Source organism: Lactuca saligna, chromosome 6, assembly GCF_052625555.1.
Source record: "Lactuca saligna cultivar CGN05327 chromosome 6, ASM5262555v1, whole genome shotgun sequence".
Classification (NCBI taxonomy): Eukaryota; Viridiplantae; Streptophyta; class Magnoliopsida; order Asterales; family Asteraceae; genus Lactuca; species Lactuca saligna.
The window spans coordinates 58,918,275-58,928,605 of record NC_136422.1 but is presented as its reverse complement, the minus strand read 5'-3'; positions in this window follow the sequence as shown (position 1 = coordinate 58,928,605).

Below are 10,331 nucleotides of genomic sequence, written 5' to 3'. Positions count from 1 at the left end.
GAGGAACATAGCGATCATCTGCGACAAGTCCTAGGAACCTTACGATCGGAGAAACTCTATGCGAAGTTCTCGAAATGTGAATTTTGGATCCGAAGAGTCGAATTTTTAGGACACGTGGTTAGCGAAGAAGGAATCTACGTAGACCCTTCCAAAATTAAAGCCATTGAGAACTGGTCAGCACCAAAGACGCCTACATAAATTCATCAATTTCTAGGTCTCGCTAGCTACTACCACAGATTCATACATAACTTCTCTAGGATTGCAAAACCTCTTACAACATTGACCCAGAAAGGCGTGGCCTTTGACTAGGAAGAGAAGCAATAAAAAGTGTTTCAAACGCTGAAGTGAGCCTTATGCACCGCACCGATACTATCCCACCCTAAAGGGATACACGACTTCGTAGTATATTGTGATGCATCCAACCAGGGGCTCGGTTGTGTTCTGATGCAACGAGGTAAGGTGATTTCCTATGCCTTAAGACAGGTAAAGACACACGAAGTTAATTACACCACACATGATCTTGAGCTAGGAGCAGTTGTGTTTGCTCTGAAGATCTAGAGACACTATATGTATGGTACGAAAGCACTATCTTTACAGACCACAAGAGTTTACAACACATATTCGACCAAAAGGAGCTCAACATGAGACACCGACGGTGGGCCGAGCTACTCAATGACTACCAATGCGAAATTTGTTATCACCTAGGTAAAGCCAACGTAGTAGCAGATGCCCTAAGTCGGAAAGAATATTCTGGTCGAATGGTCAAATCATTGACCATGACTATCCATTCGCTCCTATCCACACAAATTAAGGAGGCTCAGCTCGAAGCCTTGAGACCTGAAAATGTGGCAGGTGAATCCCTTAGAGGAATGGATAAGAACTTGGAAGTTAAGGGTGGTGGAGCCTTATATCTCATCGACCGGATCTGGACACCGAAACACGGTGGCTTCAGAGACTTGGTCATGACCGAAGAGCACAACACTCGATATTCCATCCAGCCAGGCTCAGATAAGATGTATCTAGATCTTAAAAAGTTATACTAATGGCCTAACATGAAAGCATAGATTGCTACCTTCGTGAGTAAATGCCTTACTTGCGCTAAGGTGAAGGTCGAGTAGCAGAAACCCTCCGGTTTACTACAACAACCATAGGTACCGGAATGGAAGTGGGAGCGGATCACTATGGACTTCATACCTAAGTTACACAAGACAACGGGTGGACTTGATACCATTTGGGTCATCGTCGATCGATCGACCAAGTCCGCACACTTCCTGCCTATCAAAGAAACTAACAAGATGGAGAAGCTTACAAGAACATACATTAGAGAGATCGTATGACTGCATGGTGTTCCTATATCCATTATCTCCAATAGAGATAGTAGATTCACTTCGATGTTCAAGCAATCGCTACAAAGTTCCTTAGGAACCATGCTAAACATGAGTACAGCCTACCATCCATAGACCGACAGAAAAAGTGAGAGAACTATTCAAACCCAGGAAGATATACTGCGAGACTATGTGATCGACTTTGGGAAAGCATGGGAAACTCATTTACCCCTTTTAGAGTTTTCCTACAACAATAGTTATCACACGAGCATCAAGGCTGCTCCATTTGAAGCCCTCTATGGACGTAAATGCAGATCCCCTCTGTGCTGGGCTGAAGTGGGTGACACCCAGTTAGCTAAAGGATGAGTTCCTAACAGCACTCTCACAGGTCCGAAGATCATTCAGGAAATGATAGAGAAGTTCGTTCAGATTCATTAACGATTGAAACCTCTAGAGACCAACAAAAAAGGTACGCAGACAAGCGAAGGAAACCTTTGAAATTCCAGGTGGGAGACCACGTTCTTTTGAAAGTCTCACCATGGAAGGGATTGATATGCTTCGGAAAGCGTGGGAAGCTCAATCCAACATACATAGGGCCTTTTGAGATCCTCGCTAGAATCGGCCATGTAGCTTACAAACTCAACCTACCCCGCAAACTTAGTAACGTACATTCTACTTTCCACGTCTCGAACTTGAAAAAATGTCTATCTGACGAGACTCTTGTAATCCCACTCGATTAGATCGAGACCAACGAGAGCCTCAACTTCATGGAAGAACCTATAAAGATCATCGACCGAGAGGTCAAGCAAACGAAGCAAAGCCATATCTTGATAGTGAAGGTTCAGTGGAACGCCAAGCGAGGATCGGAATTCACTTGGGAGCGCGAGGATCAAATGAAGCTGAAATATCCTCATCTTTTTGCTTAGTTATTTGTAACTACTTATTTGGTTAAACTCTAACTTCAGTTCGAAATTCTCTCGAACGGGGGGATGCTGTGACAACCCGAAATTTCTATCTTATACAAACCTACATTTCAATCTAGTCAAACTTGCTTCTGCTAACTTTTAGCACTTTTGGTGTTCGCTTGAGCATTCCGAGCTTTAATACATCAAAGGAATAAGTGGATGAGAGTGTCAGTTGAACTTGTAACCTATCAAACAAGCCTTACACCCTCAAAAGGGAAGTTCACGGCCAAGACACTTGGGTTTACGGTCGTAAACTCTAAGTGGCCATGAACCCCTTGTATAAAGATGACACTTAGTCATTTTTCAACCATTCTTCACATTCTAAGCTAGAGAAATCAGATTTCTCTCCCAATGATCTTCAAGTTTTCTTTCAAATCTTCACAAAAGTAATTAAGATCCTTCCATCTTAGTGTTATACATCATTTCTCCTTGATTTATCTTTGAATCCATCCACAAACTACATCTTTTGATCTAGATCTTCAAGATCCTCAAGAACACCAAGAACACAAAAGTGTTCAGGGCTGAAAACTCCCCTCTTTAGCCTTCAAACAGTAAGTCCTTACCTCATTTACATGTTTATAAGTTAGTATATGAGTTCGGGACTTGAAAACACCAAGGATCAAGCAACCAAGGGAGTTTATGGCCAAGGCAATCTCCCTTAGCCGTAAACTCTAATAAAGGGTGCAATGTTGCCCTAAACTCCTTCCTAAGGATTAGAACTTGGTCTAGAACACCTCCCCTTGAGCTAAGGACTTTAAACATCGAATTGGTGCAAGTCACCATGGGTTTACGGTCGTAAACCCATAAGGGCCGCAAACCCTAGGTCGTAAACGCATGGAGAGTTGGTCCTTGGGCTGTAAACTCTAAAGTAAAGCTATACAACCCTTAGATGCAACCCTATGATGTTATAAAACTTGAATATAAGTGTTTTCCATCTTCTAGGGTGTCTTTACTTGCTTAATTAGTGTTATAATCACTAATTAGATACATATATGTGTCTTTATATGTTAATTAGGATCAGTGTGTGTGTTCAAGTCTTCACTTGACACCTAGCACCTTATCCAGCACTTTCATCCAAACCACTCACTACAGGTGACCTCATACCCCTTAATCAACTTTTTAAATGATTTTAAATGCTTTTAAAGTGGGGGGAATACAAGTTGAATATCATAGTTATTATATCAATCACATGTGATTAATAACTATCAAACATATGGATTTACTATGCCTTTAACTGTTTATCAAACTCTTCTACATGTTAAACTCTTTATCAAACTCACTTTTATATATCAAACCTTTTTCCTTTACAAGTTTCTAAACTTATATATTGTCAAAACAATGTCTAATGCATATATAGTTATATAAGTAAGGTTTGAAGGACTTAGGACTGATAACTCACTTTATTTCATGTTCCTTGTTTGGTTGTGGACTTATAGTACCCTGTTATTTTTTCGAGTGTCGTTGGATCCTTAGTTATATATTATGTATATATGTATAGATATAAAGTCTTTTATCTTAGTTCAATACATTCATTAATACAAACAAAACTACTAGTAAACTATAATATGTATAGTTTACAGATATACTACTCATATCTTCTAGGTCAATGGAGCATACAAAGAGTCAGTTCATTCATGAGTCAATACTTACTATTATGAGAAACTATACAACTATACTATGATGAGAAAAGATAGAGAATACTATAACGAGAAACAATACATTCACTATACTAGTACATACAATACATATATAATTATACTATAACTTAAATGTGAACGACTGTTTTGGGGCATGTCATCACTACCATGGCCCGATTTGTAGCCAGAATCTCTTGTAGGGAGAGCGTGAGTTTGCGTATACGTCTATACTAGATTGACTATCCTACACCTTTGTTGCTAGCCACAGTGGGACCTGCAAGTCTACGGGTGCCAAATGTCATTACTTCTGACGTCTTTCGTCGTTGTGTTTATAGTCGATAGTATGGTACAATCAAATCACATTATACCTTGATAAAAATTCGGTTTAAGGTAGTTAGTACAGCAGTAGTTACTATAATACAACACTACAGTACTACATTAATTTCCCCTTTGCATTCATTTTGTGATCATTTGACATAAACGATAATGTATAAACTATATTTTGTTAATGATAGTTACAGTTGGGAAAATTATACACTTTTACAAGAAACGAACATACAAAACAGTCGGGGCTTGGTAGAAGGCTACTTTTAGTAGAAAATATAGGATTTTCTAGGAGTCACAAACATTTACAAACATTCACATACTTTTACTACAACATTTACAAACTCAGACTTCAAACACTGTTTCAAACATTTTGATACAAACAATGACACTAAAATGTTTATGAACTCACTAGCTTTAAAGCTGATAAACTCTTTCAAAATAACTTGTATTCTCAGGTCATCAATAGACAGGTACCGATACCAGCTTTTGAGAAGATGGAGCTCATTCAAGACTCATCTTTTATTTTGATTTACATTTTCGGTGTCATATAAACTATATAGAACACACTTGTATTAAATCATATTATTAATGCAATGGATGATGTTGTTTACTTGTTTACTATTATTTTGTGTTGTGATATTGTACATGACGTCGTCCACCCCCGAATGTTTCTGCCATTCCGGTTTTGGGGTGTGACAGTTTTTAGTGGGTAAATCTGAAGGGATGCATAACTCTTTGTTGTTCATGCTAAGTGGGAAGAATTTCCGAGAATTGTGAATTTTTGAAATTAGGAAAGTTAATATCTTAGAAATGGATGTACTATCGTGTGGCATGATCCTAAGAAAATGTATTGTATAATGTCGTCCCCTACATTTATTTTATACTTTGGTCCGCCTATTTTTTTCATAACTTTTGCATTCGAACACAAAATCTGATATCATTTTCGTGTACGTTTATATTATAACATAGGAATTCTTTGGAAATATAAAACTTATATGTTGGAGTTAAGATATTTGTAAGTGGCTTAATTGGACACTTAATGACGTTGAATCAATTATAGTCAACTCTATGTGATACTTAAGTACTAGAACCATTCTAGATGGGTATATTAATATTTTAAAAACTCTTAATGATAAATGTAGTTGTTTGTTAAAAATAATGGAGCTTGGAGAATATGCAACCCTAATATATTCTATATTTGTTTACAAACTTTGATGTTTTCTATATTTATTTTGTTTATTGGTTTTTCTTTAATGAAGTATGTTTACTATACGTATTACTTGGTCATAGCATGAAAACCATTTTGTAAAGTTGTTTTTCTCACTTGAACTAATGATTTGTTATAAAATTAATTTGGAATCCTTCTATGTGCATACGTTTTAGGATAGGAGATTGTGGATGTCCTTCATTCTTTCTATGTTGTATTTGAAAACGTGCTGTTAAATTGGGGAATGATTATATTTCTGGATAGTCCTCACTATTGCACATGTGGGATCACTACCTCTTGTGAAAGCTTTGAGTGGATGGCTCCATAATGCCTAATGTTGTATTTGTCGAGTTGGAGACAAAAGTTTTGGAGTTTTCCTTTATGAACCATCCATGATTCCAAAGTAGTATCCAGGTGGATTTGTTAACCTGGATAAGGATAGGAATAACGGCATACTTGCATATTACCCTTGTGATGTTTTTAGATCAAATTTTGAATTTTGGTAACTAAATGTTTAGCTTGATTTGTTTTGGAAGCTTTGGGAAATCTACTCCATTAAATGTAAGGTGTTTATTTTACAAATGTTTGGGGGTTGTCCTGAGTAAGTTAATTTCTGTCATCTTATGCTAATAAGTTTACCTTAGATATCTCACTAGGAAAATCTATTACCTAACTTATTTTGATGTGCGTTCAGATCGAAGATAATGAGGCCAGAATATGGCAAACACTTTTCAAAGGCCAATATATGTGTGGCACTTGAACCCTTGCTGTGATACCTTACATTAAAACTTTGCATTTTAAACCACTAAAGTTTTTATGTGATTTGGCATCGGCTTTTCAGTTATTATGAACTCTCGAACTTTTGATTTAAAAACTAAAATGTAACACCCAAGTTTTCATAAATTAAGATACTATCGTTTTAAGACATTTAATAAAAAAAATTAAGTTATAGTTATTAAAATTTGGTGTTGCAAAAACCAAACAAACGATTTTACATTTTGTGACAAAACACATTTCTAATGATTGTTACAACCGATAAAAATTAAACCATAGTAAGTAGTAAATACATACATACAAGAGAAACTATGTCCAACTTCTATCCTTAAAAAATTCACTACTAAATGCCACTGCCTTCTAATCCTTCGCATACGGCGATACCTGGAAGTAAATTATACATACGTCAGGTAAGTGGTGAGTAATATGGATTTAGACCCAAAATATTAACATCATATAATAAAATTTTCACTTTCATAAGTTTACCAAATATTTGGTTAAACTATCGCTTTCATAAACCTTCATAACCTTTAATACTGAAAAAGAATTGACTACTATGCAATTACATTACCCCAAATAATGTAAATTTATGGGTTTTGAGAAACAAAACAAATAATATAAATTTTTTTGCATATTTTTTTTAGAAACAAAACAAATGAATCATCAAATCAATAGAATATAAGTTGATTCCTAAAAAAAATCTCAAAAAAAAAAAACTTTTCGATGATTTATAATGATTTTGTTTATATTGACTAAAATTATCATAAAAGTGAATTTCTTATTGATTTACACAAAAATAAATCAGGATGGTGTTTTTTGGCAATTATTTCTTATGAATTATCTGACTTTTAAATTATTTACTGATTCATTTTGTTTGTTTGCTAAAAAAATATGTATATAAAATTTCTTACATTCCTATTAAAATTTTCTTTCTTATTTGATCTTGATTATATATATATATATATATATATATATATATATATATATATATATATATATATATATACTTCATTAGTATCTTATAAAAGAAATCTAACTATTTCTAAAAATAGATTGATTAGAATAATAATATTTTTTAAGACGTCCAAATGATGAATCTAATAGTACAAGTAACCACTGATAAAATAATATTAAATTTTAACTACATTTTAAATTCAAATATTTATTATCAAATCTCCTTATATTTCTCAGCAATTTGATATGGTTCCCTCAAATCTCGGATTCATTCAAATTTTGAACCCTTTTAGATATCCTTAAAGTTACCATCTTGATTCAAATATCCCTCCAATCGCATATATCTCTTTGTTCCCTCCTCTACTATAAAGCCCGCCGTCTATAGGGATGGCAAAAAAACCCGAACTCGATGGGGAAACCCGAAACCCGATTATTTCGGGTCGGGTAACGGGTTGCTCTCGGGTTTTTTATCGGGTTCGGGGCAGGGAGTGGGTTATCCTCGCCCCGACCCGACCCACCCCGATTATATATATATATATATATATATATATATATATATATATATATATATATATATATATATATATATATATATATTAATTGCACGCATTCAAAAATAAAATACTTATTGCGGACAATCTTTTTAGTTATTAACAATGCTGTGTGAATGGTCTTTTTTTATGTTTTGACGTATTTCACTAAACATAAATCAAATAAGTTTTAGTATAACGTCGAATTAATTTTATTAAAGTGATTAATCATATTTTTAATTTAAAAGAGAGGGTAGAACATGTGTTTTTTTACGACATTGGGATACCCTTAAACGTAATAAGGATTTCGTTATGAATTATTGTAAAACCGATAATATACCCGAAACCCGACGGGAAAACCCGAACCCAACGGGGCACCCCGATAAGATACCCGAAAGATATCGGGGCGGGTTTGGGAAACCATGACCCGCCCCGAACCCACCCCATTGCCATTCCAAGCCGTCTAAGAACAAAAAATGAGTTCATCTCCCAAATAACATCATAGTTTGACTATTTTGTCTTCGACATGTACTTTCTTTTGTAACATAACATTTTTGTAGAGGAAACATATCACCAAAAGAATTTACACGCCCCGCTGCTTTGCGCGGGTACGTTGCTAATATATATATATATATATATATATATATATATATATATATATATATATATATATATATATATATATATATATATATATATATATATATATATATATATATATATATATAGGAATAAGTTCGAATGAAGATAGTAAATAAAGTGACAACGTGAAAACACTACTTTTATGTTATTATTTTGCCATCAATCTTATATAAACTGTCTTATGTCCTTATTCGGTAATTAATATACGAATAATCATATTTTAATATTAACATTATAACTTACTAAAAATAAATATATAAATAATCATACGATAAATATTCACATTAGAATTACAACAATAGAACATTTATCTAAAATTCTTAGCAGAATAATAACATTAAAATAGTATCTGTATGTCCTCATTTTATTTACTGTCTACATTTGAACCATCCTCTCTATATATATATATATATATATATATATATATATATATATATATATATATATATATATATATATATATATATATATATATATATATATATATATATGGATGTGGTTCGTTATTTTTGAAAACTAAAAACCGTACGGCAACAAGAAAGGATATGTTTACATAAAACTAACAAACATACTGATGATTTATTTTATTTTTTTGTTTCGGTTTATGCAGTTTTAGAATAATTAAGTGATAAATTTCGATGCATTTTAGAATAATTAAGTGAATACGTTTGCTTAAAATGTGTAAAAGACGGTTTTAGTGGTGTTGTATTCAAAATAATGCATTGATAAAAATGGGAAATGGAACATTAACCCATCAAATTATTTCGAATTTGTCCATTTAATCCCAAAACTTTCTTAGAGACATAAAGTAGATGTTCACCTATTTTTTTGGTCCCTGCTACATGATATAGTAAGTTTTATAAATTACATCAGCAAAAAATTGAAAAACATCCTTCTTGTTTGTTTGTTTCTGCATTTTCAGTTGAACTCTCTCTCTCTCTATATATATATATATAGTAGAGAAAAAAACTCACACAAAACTTCTTCTTCCCTTTAAGCTTGAATACTATGGCTGCCGCACCACCTCGATTTTTGTAAAGTTATAAGGATTATCTTCAAGACTTTAGGATCGATCTAATCTCCGCCAAATTTGTAAACATGTCCAGACCTTCAACCATAACGATTGACTTTCTTGTAGTTTGTAATAAAAGAATTTTCAAAACAGAATCATCTACTATTTTTGAGAGGTCAACATCGTAAACATTATAAGATAAGAATTTGTCCATAGCGGTGATGAAATGACTTTCTGGTACCGGATGGTCCATAGAAGATATAGTCCCGCTTCCAAATTGGTCCTAATCAATGATAATACTGTTTGGATTTGAAAAAAATCTAGAAATCGGATTTTACCTTCTTTTTCATATCCAAATCCATCGTTATTTTTTTGAGGGTAGTCGGATGCGATAACCGGACGGACCTTCACCGTGATAGCGTCTTCGAGTTCATGTACGGCTTCAGTTCCTTACATCTTGATGCAATATCTTACGATGATCTATAAATATGTTGAATATAAGATTGCAAAATGCTTCACATATCTTTCTTTTTCATCTTGAACATAAATGCTTTTTTTGCGAAGGTTTTGTTCTTCAATTTTGTCGAATTTGTTTTTCAATGAAATCCTAGCACTGAGGAAGGTGTATTGAATGGTCTAATCCTCATCGAGGCAGAGGAGGATACTGTTTGGTTTCTTCCTTGAGATGATGTTTGTGAAATTAGATTCTTCAAAGTGGGTTGTGTTCCAGGAAATCTTAATTTTGACTATTTGGTTGAAACCTGCTATATCACGTAGCAAGGACCAAAAAAAATCAGGTGTATATCTATTTTATGTCACTATAAAACACCAAAAAAGTTTTGGGACCGAATGTGTAAATTCGAAATAATTTGTTGGATTAAGGTATTATTTTCCTTTTAATAATATTCGTAGATGACTAAAAGATTTAAAATCATCGAATTTTGCCAAAATGACTAAA